Below are 12,009 nucleotides of genomic sequence, written 5' to 3' on the forward strand. Positions count from 1 at the left end.
CCACAAGTTACATTTGTCTTTGAGTCCCAGACAGTTTTAAAGACCCTCCATGATGAGGTTAATAAAGGAAAACCCAACCTACAACATATAAGATTGTTCATCATCCAGTTGTGTTAATTTCCAACCACCAAAGAAGCATTTAATTCACATCGCCTTAATTCCCTATTGCCCCCCATTGAGTCTAGTGCATCGCTGCTGCACCGTGTTACAGTGTGTCAGCATTGTTATCTGTGGTATCAGTGGCACCAGGCTCCCTACAGGGGTCAGTCACACCAGGCTCCCTACAGGGGTCAGTGGTACCAGGCTCCCTACAAGGATCAGTCACACCAGGCTCCCTACAGGGGTCAGTGGCAACAGGCTCCCTACAGGGGACAGTCACACCAGGCTCCCTACAGTGGACAGTTACACCAGGCTCCCTACAGGGGACAGTCACACCAGGCTCCCTACAGGGGACAGTTACACCAGGCTCCCTACAGGGGACAGTCACACCAGGCTCCCTACAGGGGACAGTCACACCAGGCTCCCTACAGGGGACAGTCACACCAGGCTCCCTACAGGGGACAGTCACACCAGGCTCCCTACAGGGGACAGTCATACCAGGCTCCCTACAGGGGACAGTCACACCAGGCTCCTTACAGGGGACAGTCACACCAGGCTCCCTACAGGGGACAGTCACACCAGGCTCCCTACAGGGGACAGTCACACCAAGCTCCCTACAGGGGACAGTCACACCAGGCTCCCTACAGGGGACAGTCACACCAGGCTCCTTACAGGGGACAGTCACACCAGGCTCCCTACAGCGGACAGTTACACCAGGCTCCCTACAGGGGACAGTCACACCAGGCTCCCTACAGGGGTCAGTGGTACCAGGCTCCCTACAGGGGACAGTCACACCAGGCTCCCTACAGGGGACAGTTACACCAGGCTCCCTACAGGGGACAGTCACACCAGGCTCCCTACAGGGGTCAGTGGTACCAGGCTCCCTACAGGGGACAGTCACACCAGGCTCCCTACAGGGGACAGTCACACCAGGCTCCCTACAGGTGCTGATTCGTACCCAGCTCCACGAGGGGGCTAAAGGTGGTTTAGGCCACTCAGTTTTAGTTTTATGAGGTGAATCAGCAGACTTCTCTCTTCAGTTTTCCTACATGTTGGTGTTTGGGCATTCTAGTCATTCTAGTAAAATATGCATTTGTTTATAGACATGCTGTGTTTGTCTCCGTCTGTCTCTATATGTGCCTTTGTATTGATGAGGATTCTCTGCCCTCTTGATTTGGTGGAAGAGAGACAGAGCAGTAGCCCACGTTGACACAGGAGAATGTGGCTGCTTGCTTTGTGCAGCCATAACATTCCTGCCACTGTCTGTCTGTAGTGGTGCTGCCTACAACCAAATTCAGGGTCTGTCTCCATAGCAAATCCTTCGGACATCCCTATTTGAATTGGTCCACCTGTTTTTGTATTTGCTCCCTAATAATGGTATTATAACTAATTCCTCAGAACTAGCAGAGAAGGAGGCACCAATCTACAGTTTATCTCTAATCGGCATGGCTCCAAACTCCAGCTACAGGAACTTTCTCAAAAACTGAACCAAACTGTATGTGCCTGCTTAGTGGCATACAACATAGCAGAGGAAAAGGATACATGTCTAGAGTCTAGGTTCTACACAGTAAAGCAGAGCTTTAGCCAACTGCCAGGGCTGTACAGGCAGACTTTTCTCTCACCTACTTTTCTTTTCAAGTGAGAAAAGCGGAGGAAACAAGAAAAATATCCTGTTAATTGACACTGCGGGAGGGACAAGATTTCTGAGCCTCACACAGAGGTTTCCGTAGAAACTGTAGAAGGCTATTTTGTTCCAATTTGCTCTGTGGTGTTAAGATCAGAAGCCTAAAGGCCAAATGGTAATTGGACAGTATATTATCCTGCAAGTTTGATTAAACCAGCTGGAGGGTATATACTGTATCTTTGGCAGATTTATATTAAGTCTATAAATTAAACTACAATGTGCCTAAATTTCAACCTACAGTATTTGGTTTACTTGAGAAAACTATAATGAACTTGTTTGAGATTTATTTGGGGTTGGGGAGCCATCTTTTCCCTTCACCCACCCCACCCCACCCCAAACCATGAAACCTAAGAAGCTCCAGTTTAAATGCCATTCCAGGTCTGCCCTCTCGCCTCCATTGAAAAGTTGGCGGTTTGTTTACGAGAGTGTGTGCGGTTCTTTGTGGCACTCCACACTACTTATGGGAAGGAGGCAAACGACTAGTGTGAATTGAAAGACTCACCCCTCCCCCTTCTCTTTCACTCCTCTCTCTCTCCATGAAATAGGTTTCTAAAGGATAGAACAGCCCTCTCAGCCCATTCCTGTAGCCGCAGAACCATGTGCCAGTGATGACTAGCTGGTGAGTACTGTGCTTCGTTCTCTTCCGCTACAGTTTGATCAAGTTCAAAACTTTATCCTCCATTTTTGGGTTAAAATTGAAATATGTCTTTGGGATGGCGCATGCGCGTTACCGATAGGATGCATGGGGAGATAGTAGCTCAGTTTTGTATCGTCAAAACTGTGATTAAATGTATAAGCCAGACAACATAGTTTAAATTAAGCCTTTAAAATCGATAGATCAATATATCCCCAATTAACTGGGAGAGAGTGAGTGGTCAGTTATACACAACAGTGAACAAATCTGTGTGTAAAGTGACGCTGAGACTGGAACCCAACAAGCCATGACTTCCCTTAGAGGAGAAGACTAAGAACAACTTGGAAATGCAAATGAGAGCAGCGAACAGCTGAAGGATATCCAGGAAAACATGCTCTCAATGCTCTCAATGCTCACCAAAACAAACAAACTGTTAAGATCTGTTGTTAAAAAAATAGATTTGTGTCAGATATGTATATACAGGGTTGGTGCGTGGACGAACAAGACTACAAAATTGGCCTTCTGGAAACAAAGGTGCAAACTTTAGAAGATGAACTGGATCAGCTAGAAAACAGATTGAGACTAAATAATATAAGAATATTGTCTCTACCGGAAGATGAGGAAAAAGGGGACCTTTCCATCTACATGATCAAACTGATATCGGAGGAGCTTGGCATGGATGTATCACCAGAGGATCTGGAGCGATGCCATTGGATTGGCGTGAAGAAGAAGAACGCTAAATACCCTCGCATGGTAATCTTTAAGCTGTGGAACTATCAGACCAAAGTCAACATTCTGAGGGCACAGGGGGGAAAGGAGATCAAGGTCCAGGGCCAGTCCATTCGATTCGTCCAGGACCTGTCTGCTAGACTGAGGAAAAAACACCAGCAATTCATTCTGATCAGACAGTCACTGGAGTAAAAAGGAATCAAGTTTCAACTCCGATTCCCAGCAGTACTGTGGGTATGGAAGGGAACACAGAGAATGGAGTTCACAAGAGCTGATGAAGCGCTGAATAGGCTGCAGGAAACCTTTCCAGTTGAAAGAGAGCCCAGTGCCCTGAGGAGAGGCAGAAGTGGAAAAACACACTAGGCTACATACAGTGATGCCTAAGACCAGCTTATCATAAATTGAGACAATATTCCCCGCAATACAATATAAACTCTATTGTCCCCAAGTAACTGTTCTTCTCTAGGAAGTAACGATAGAATTAGCCGATGCCAATGAGATACATGGACACTGAAACAACAATATAAAAGAGGCAATCTGGCATGTAAGTCAATAATTGTCAATAATTGTTATATGGATGTGTGTGTGTGGGCCAGAGGGTGTGAGTGGGTGAATGTGTGGGTATATGTCTGTGCATATGAATGGGAGAGTGAAGGAGGGTGAATATGAATATGTGTAGGAGGGCGGGAGAGAATGGGTGTGCGGAGGCACAGGGTATATGTTGTGTGTGAATGAAGGAGAATGGATGTGTAAGTAGATGTATAGAGGGGTGTAAATGTGTTTGAGAAGAAGGGAGGGGGGTAAAGACAGAGGTTGGGATAAACTTGGCCTGGGTGGGTAAGAGAGAGTAAGGAAGGGAGGTGGTGGGTTGGTAAGGGTGGGTAAGGATGTGAGGGTGGGACAAGCTTGGCTTGGGGGGGCAAGGGGGAGTAAAGATGGGAGGTGGGGATAAGCTTGGCTTGGGTGAGTAAAGGGGGGAGAACAGGGAGGGAGTGGTGGAGAGGGATGGATTTGGTTTGGGAGAGAGAGAGAAGGAAGGACTTAATTATACTACTACTACTACTATTATTATTATTAATTTTTTTGTCTTGTAAACCCGTTGTAAAATGAATAAGAGTTCTGGGCAGATTAGGAAAGGATGTCAAATCATTATTATTCCTTGTTTGTCATTACAACTAAGATTTAATGGTGGTTATTGGTGAGAATGAAGAGGGGCTACAGTGAGGGAAAAAAGTATTTGATCCCCTGCTGATTTTGTACGTTTGCCCACTGACAAAGATATGATCAGTCTATAATTTTAATGGTAGGTTTATTTGAACAGTGAGAGACAGAATAACAACAACAAAATCCAGAAAAACGCATGTCAAAAATATTATAAATTGATTTGCATTTTAATGAGGGAAATAAGTATTTGACCCCCTCTCAATCAGAAAGATTTCTGGCTCCCAGGTGTCTTTTATACAGGTAACGAGCTGAGATTAGGAGCACACTCTTAAAGGGAGTGCTCCTAATCTCAGTTTGTTACCTGTATAAAAGACACCTGTCCACAGAAGCAATCAATCAATCACATTCCAAACTCTCCACCATGGCCAAGACCAAAGAGCTCTCCAAGGATGTCAGGGACAAGATTGTAGACCTACATAAGGCTGGAATGGGCTACAAGACCATCGCCAAGCAGCTTGGTGAGAAGGTGACAACAGTTGGTGCGATTATTCGCAAATGGAAGAAACACAAAAGAACTGTCAATCTCCCTCGGCCTGGGGCTCCATGCAAGATCTCACCTCGTGGAGTTGCAATGATCATGAGAACGGTGAGGAATCAGCCCAGAACTACACGGGATGATCTTGTCAATGATCTCAAGGCAGCTGGGACCATAGTCACCAAGAAAACAATTGGTAACACACTGTGATGGACTGAAATCCTGCAGCGCCCGCAAGGTCCCCCTGCTCAAGAAAGCACATGTACAGGCCCGTCTGAAGTTTGCCAATGAGCATCTGAATGATTCAGAAGAGAACTGGGTGAAAGTGTTGTGGTCAGATGAGACCAAAATCGAGCTCTTTGGCATCAACTCAACTCGCCGTGTTTGGAGGAGGAGGAATGCTGCCTATGACCCCAAGAACACCATCCCCACCGTCAAACATGGAGGTGGAAACATTATGCTTTGGGGGTGTTTTTCTGCTAAGGCGACAGGACAACTTCACCGCATCAAAGGGACGATGGACGGGGCCATGTACCGTCAAATCTTGGGTGAGAACCTCCTTCCCTCAACCAGGGCATTGAAAATGGGTCATGGATGGGTATTCCAGCATGACAATGACCCAAAACACACGGCCAAGGCAACAAAGGAGTTGCTCAAGAAGAAGCACATTAAGGTCCTGGAGTGGCCTAGCCAGTCTCCAGACCTTAATCCCATGGGAATTCTGTGGAGGGAGCTGAAGGTTCGAGTTACCAAACGTCAGCCTCGAAACCTTAATGAATTGGAGAAGATCTGCAAAGAGGAGTGGGACAAAATCCCTCCTGAGATGTGTGCAAACCTGGTGGCCAACTACAAGAATCGTCTGACCTCTGTGATTGCCAACAAGGGTTTTGCCACCAAGTACTAAGTAATGTTTTGCAGAGGGGTCAAATACTTATTTCCCTCATTTAAAATGCAAATCAATTCATAAATTTTTTTACATGCGTTTTTCTGGATTTTGTTGTTGTTATTCTGTCTCTCACTGTTCAAATAAACCTACCATTAAAATTATAGACTGATCATGTCTTTGTCAGTGGGCAAACATACAAAATCAGCAGGGGATCAAATACTTTTTTCCCTCACTGTATATCCAGGGGATTGGGATGGGGTGACTGGGAGGGCATAAGACACTTCTCTGAGGTATGCGTGGGGCCTCCACTCATCCCATTTCAATCTCTCTGAGGACCCACTCACCACAAATAGACCCCCTCCAGCCACTATATTTTGATTGAATTTATAAGGTAATACAAACCAACCACAGTACTTAAGTGGCAGTCTTTCTTCAAATGTATGTACAATGTATGTATCGTATCCACCGTTTTTTTTTCATTCTCCATTTGGAGAGGAGTCGGAACTAAAAAGCCCCAAAAAGGCATAGCACCTCAAGTACAGACATACTTTGCTTTATGTTTTTTGTCTGCTCAGTCCACATGCCCACACACTCTATATATGTAATGTATACAATATGTATGTATTTATATTATGATCCTCTCATTCTATGGAATGCCCACCGCCCTCATATGTCATGTCTTCTCAAATGTTTTTCTTGGTTCTTCAATGATAGACGGTATCTTTGATTCTATAGAAGTAAAGACCAACACACAGGCTCCACGGCGAGTTGAGTTGATGCCAAAGAGCTCCATTTTGGTCTCATCTGACCACAACACTTTCACCCAGTTCTCCTCTGAATCATTCAGATGTTCATTGGCAAACTTCAGACGGCCCTGTATATGTGCTTTCTTGAGCAGGCGGACCTTGCGGGCGCTGCAGGATTTCAGTCCTTCACGGCGTAGTGTGTTACCAATTGTTTTCTTGGTGACTATGGTCCCAGCTGCCTTGAGATCATTGACTAGATCCTCCCGTGTAGTTCTGGGCTGATTTTTTTTGTCGTTTAGCAGACGCTCTTATCCAGAGCGACTTACAGGAGCAATTAGGGTTAAGTGCCTTGCTTAACGACACATGGACAGATTTTTCACCTAGTCGGCTCGGGGATTAGAACCAGCGACCTTTCGGTTACTGGCACAACGCTCTTACCCACTAAGCTACCTGCTGCCCCAAATACTTTTTTCCCTCACTGTATAGCCTTCTTAAACTCAACATCTCTGAAGCAATTATCAGAAGACAAAAAATAGTCACTAAAAACAGAGATCCCCCAAGAAGAAATATTAGATACAGTTAAAACATTCGCACAGAGAAAAGCACCAAGAATGGATAGCTTTCCTATAGAATTCTATTCAACATTTTGGGTCAAAGTAGTATTTAAACAAATGACAACAGACATGTCACTCAATCCAGTACTTCCTAGTTCCATGTATCAAACAGTTTTTTCAGTTATATTAAAACCAGGAAAATCTGGAGAGTCCTTTGCTGATTATAGACCCATAAGTTTAATCAATTGTGACAATCAAATAATAACAAAGCTTATAAGCAATCAAATGGCAAAAGTCTTTCCAGACTTGATACATATCAATCAAACAGAGTGTATTAAAAATAAACACTTACAAACAAATACAATTAAAAAATGCAGTTTAATACAATACGCAAAAAAACAAGACACACTGTAGATGTATCAATAATGGCTGTTGATGCTGAAAAGGCTTTTGACCGTCTTGAGTGGCATTTCTTCCAGTTTAAATAATAAATGTAATAAAAATGTTGTATAAATGTCCTAAAGTAAAATATCTACACAAATAATACATTATCTGATTAAATTGCTTTAGGGGATGTACCCTCTTCCCCCTCCTGTTTGCAATTGAACTGCTTGCAGAAATAATTAGACAGGCTCCAAACGTAACAGGTATCACTATTGGTAAACATGAACATAAACAAAATGTATTTGCAGATTATCTCCTGATATACCTGACCAATATTGAAAACTCAATGCCCTCTTTGCAATAAATATTTTTCAGAATACTAAAAAATCTCAGGATATAAATTTCATGTGAACCCCCCCCCCCCCCCGATATAATGGCATAAAAAAAAAATATATATATATATATATATATATATATATATATATATATATATATATATACTTATGTTATACAGCAATCCTTTAAGTAGACCACAAAAAATATGAAATACTTAGGATGCTTAATAAGTGACAACAAACAAGAATGAAATGACAACAATATGAAAGCAGATTTAAGTTAATGGAATAATCTTCCAATAAATCTTACTGGTAGAATAAACCTATTCAGAATGGCATGGCTGCCAAAGTTTTGGTATTTATTTTCGGTAATACCAAATACCCAAAAGAAGACATTCTTTAAAAAGTATTACTCTGTCATAACAGACTTTATATCTGCAAATAAAATACAGAGAATAAAAAGGAAAGTTTTACATCTTCCTAAATCTGAGGGTGCTTTTAAACTTCCAGACTTGGAATTGTATCAACTTGCTACCGAAGGCTTTTACTTGCGACATATAGTTAAATGCACTAAAAAGGAACAATGGGTACATATTGAAGATGCGCATTCTCATCCCCAGAATATTTTTACTTGTCTATTTTCAAAGGATAAAGCTAAGAACATTAACAACTTCATAGTTAAGAACACTATAACAATATGGAAGAAAATGAAAAGTATTCTACAAGAACCAATATCACTTCCTAAAAACACAACCTTATGGAACAATCCTTGGATAACTTTTAAGAATTCACCGATAAATTGGTCCACATGGAAAATTAAAGGTATAGAAACCGTAAATTACTTGGTAATAGGAAATACAGTTATTTCCATGACGGAATAAAAAAAGTAATTTTGTACTGATCAATGTCAGTTTCTTAAAAGTTACATTTAATGAAATTTCGATTTGAAATCTTTCGGGCATCAGAGCAACCTTAAGGGAATCTTATTTGAGTCAGAAAATGATGTTCATATGATAGGGAAGGTATACATAAAATATATAAACTATTGGAACCAAGACTTAAAAAGAGCTGATGTTGGCAAAAGATGGAGGGAAAGTTGGAGCATAACTAATTAAATTAATTAACGCTTAATCCAGTGTAAACTAATGTATAGAATGTATTATACAAGAGACAAAATTCCCAAATTCTACAGCACAACGGCACAGTAATGTCTTATGTGTAAAACAAAAAATGACTCAATAATACATGCTTTCTGGGAATGCTATAATGTCCGGAAGTTGTGGGCGGAGCTAGAAAGAAGTATTACAATGTAAATGTACTTTTCATCTGTCTGTCTGTATATTTGAAGACATGGCATATGGGGGTGTAGTGAGATACCCGATGGAGTTGGACGATTCTCTTCTCATCACTCATTTTGAAAAAACATATACTAAAAACTTGGAAATAAACCAATCCGCCATCATTAACACAATGGAAAAAATCTAGTGATTTATTATTTCAATATTGAATGTGTGTGGGCTACGGAGAGAAACAAAATTGTGCAGTTTCAGGCCATGTGGCAGAAAGTGATGCGGGCGCTGGAGATGGGGTGGGTGCTAGTGGGTCTGGGCAGGTGTGATGTAGTTGATGTTTGTATGATGTTGTTGTTTGTATGTTAATGTTTTGTATTGTTCAAAATATATATATATATATCAAATTGTAAAAAGAAAAAAAACTAAAGTAAATAACAGGCATATTTTCTAGTCTTCTGGTGGGACGCAATGAATCCGATTCATGTCTGTTTTATGCCCTCTCTCCTCCAACTGATAATGTATTTTTCATAGTATACACTCTTAGAAAAAAAGGTGCTATCTAGAACTTAAGAGGGTTTTTCGGCTGTCCCCATAGGAGAACCCTTTGAAGAACCCTTATTGTTCCAGGTAGAACCCTTTGGTTCCAAGTATAACTGTTTGGGTTCAATGTAGAACCCTTTGTGGAAAGGGATCTACATGGAACCAAAAATGGTTCTACCTGGAACCAGAACTGTTTTTTCCTGGAACCAAAAAGGGTTCTTCAAAGGGTTCTTCTATGGGGACAGCCGAAAATCCCTCTTAGGTTCTAGATAGCACCTTTTTTTCTAAGAGTATATACTATGAAAAATACATTATCAGTTGGAGGAGAGAGGGCATAAAACAGACATGAATCGAATTCATTGCGTCCCACCGGAAGACTAGAAAATATGCCTGTTATTTATTTTAGTTTACACAAAGTCCTCTCAAACTCTCCGCAGATAACTTTCAATGTGTGCTTGTAGAAGTTTTTGGGTTGTGATTGATCTTGGTATTGGTCTTGGTACGTGGGTATATTAGATATTAGATAGGACAGTGTTTAGTTTCCAACTGCGTACCACACGTCCCCTTGTCCCATACCTCTGAGATGGTTGACCAAACGTAGGAAGCTCAACGCCATCTATCACTCAATATCTCTCTCTCTCTCCATCTCTGTCTCTCTGTTTACCCCCCGTCCCCCCATCCTCCCCCTCTTCTTTACAGCCCCTGTGGTGATGGAGAGATGGAGAGAGGAGGGGTGGTGATGAAGAGATGGAGGGAGGAGGGGTAGTGATTGAAAGATAGAGAGAGGAGGGGTGGGGATGGAAAGATAGAGAGAGGTGGGGTGGTGATGGAGTGATGGAGTGATAGAGAAAGGAGTGTTAAACCTCTCATCCTATCCAGCCTGTTAATGGCGAAGTCCTCGCCTGCGGCTCCTCTCTCTCTATAATATAATATATGCCATTTAGCAGACGCTTTTATCCAAAGTGACTTAAACATTCTCTCTCTCTCTCTCCTCTCCTCTCTATCTCTTTGTCTCTCTCTCTCCTCTCTCTCTCTTCTCTCCTCTGCCCCACAAAGACTGTTTGGCGGCAGGAGGGAGTCCGCTAGGGACTTCGTCTAATTGGCTCTACGTGGGCTAATCAAAGAACCAAAGCTCAGAGGTGATGTGTTTTAAAAATACAGCTAGTGATATATCCTCTCTTCTCTGCTCCTCTCCAAGAATGCTGAAGTTTATGTAATACGTTTTTGTAATAGAGAAGTGTACTTTCAGCTGTAAATTTATCAAAGGCTTTTATACAGCGATAGCCGCCTCTGTAGGGCCAGTGCCAGAGGGGGTGTTTCCTTTGAGTGGAAGAACGCCAGACCGGGCAGTACAGATTTGAGCTCATTGAGCACCTAAAATTTCAGACAACAACTCTCCAACTACCTGACCCAGTTATCATGATGAGGCGCATGGGCCAACGCTGTAGAAAATCTACCCTATTGAAGGGCCTAGTTGGCTGGCACTGGCTTCTATTCCCCTCCATTGCGCTGACTCGCCCAGCTTGATTCGATTTGTGCCCCAAAAGTTTCCCCAAACCGTATCAGTGGACCAGAAATGCCCCGTCCCATTCGGCCCTTGTGTGAAAGCTTGTGAAGAAGCTCCTTTCTGTTTGTTGTTTGGATTGTCCTCCTGGACGTATCTGGACTATCTGGAGCCTGAGGAGTGGAGGCCGTGTTTACGTGTTGTCCTTCCTCTCCCCGCTGTTATTTGCTGATATTTGTTTCAGGATAACAATGAGCAGGATGAAAACAACCAGCTTTTCAAGTGTGAATGGAGGAATAGAGGGATGAAGGGATGATGGAGGGAGAGAGAGGATACCCAGTTTAAGGGCTCATCTCATTTGTAGTCCAGGGATATGTCCAAAATGGCACCCTCTTCCCTTTATAGTGCATAGGGAATAGGATGCCATTTAAGACCCATTCCCAGCCTTAAAGGCTCTGTCTGTTGATACCCCCCAGGCAAATTAAAGGGAGCGTCATTATCCCTGGCAAACCGCCTTTGTCGGTCCAGCCATGGTACATTAGTGTGCCTTAAAAACGTGGCCTAGCGCTGCCCATTCAAGGGACAAAGAGAGGGGCCGGTGGCAGAACCTTGGCCGGTTACACAGAGGAGCCATTCACACGGGACGCAGGATCGCAGGGAGTCTTACCAACGATGAGCAAACCAACGATGAGGGAATCCACCGTGACATACTTTCATGGTAGAACTTGTGGTGGTGAAGATGTCATGATGTCATCGGCTCTCCTCTTCTTACACAGCCAGGAGATGTTTCCTCTGTCTAGTTTCAAGTTTTATTAGTCGCGTGTATGGGATACGCATGGTATACATCGTCCAACGAAATGCTAACTTGCAGGTTCCTTCTCGACAATTCAACAACAATAAGAAATAATAAAAGATAAGAATAC

General features: G+C 42.8%; 1 protein-coding gene across 1 annotated transcript in view; it reads left to right on the top strand.

Moving 5' to 3' along the window:
- Window positions 1–12,009, top strand: part of LOC311128998 (semaphorin-5B-like) — a 267,133-nt gene that overhangs the window by 52,103 nt on the left and 203,021 nt on the right. The window contains exon 2 of the mRNA XM_084161231.1: window positions 2,329–2,402. The gene's annotated coding sequence lies outside the window, so the exon portion shown is untranslated. The remainder of the gene's footprint in view (window positions 1–2,328; window positions 2,403–12,009) is intronic.

The sequence above is a fragment of the Coregonus lavaretus genome (genome assembly GCF_964263955.1).
Source record: "Coregonus lavaretus genome assembly, chromosome: 5".
NCBI classification, from domain to species: Eukaryota; Metazoa; Chordata; class Actinopteri; order Salmoniformes; family Salmonidae; genus Coregonus; species Coregonus lavaretus.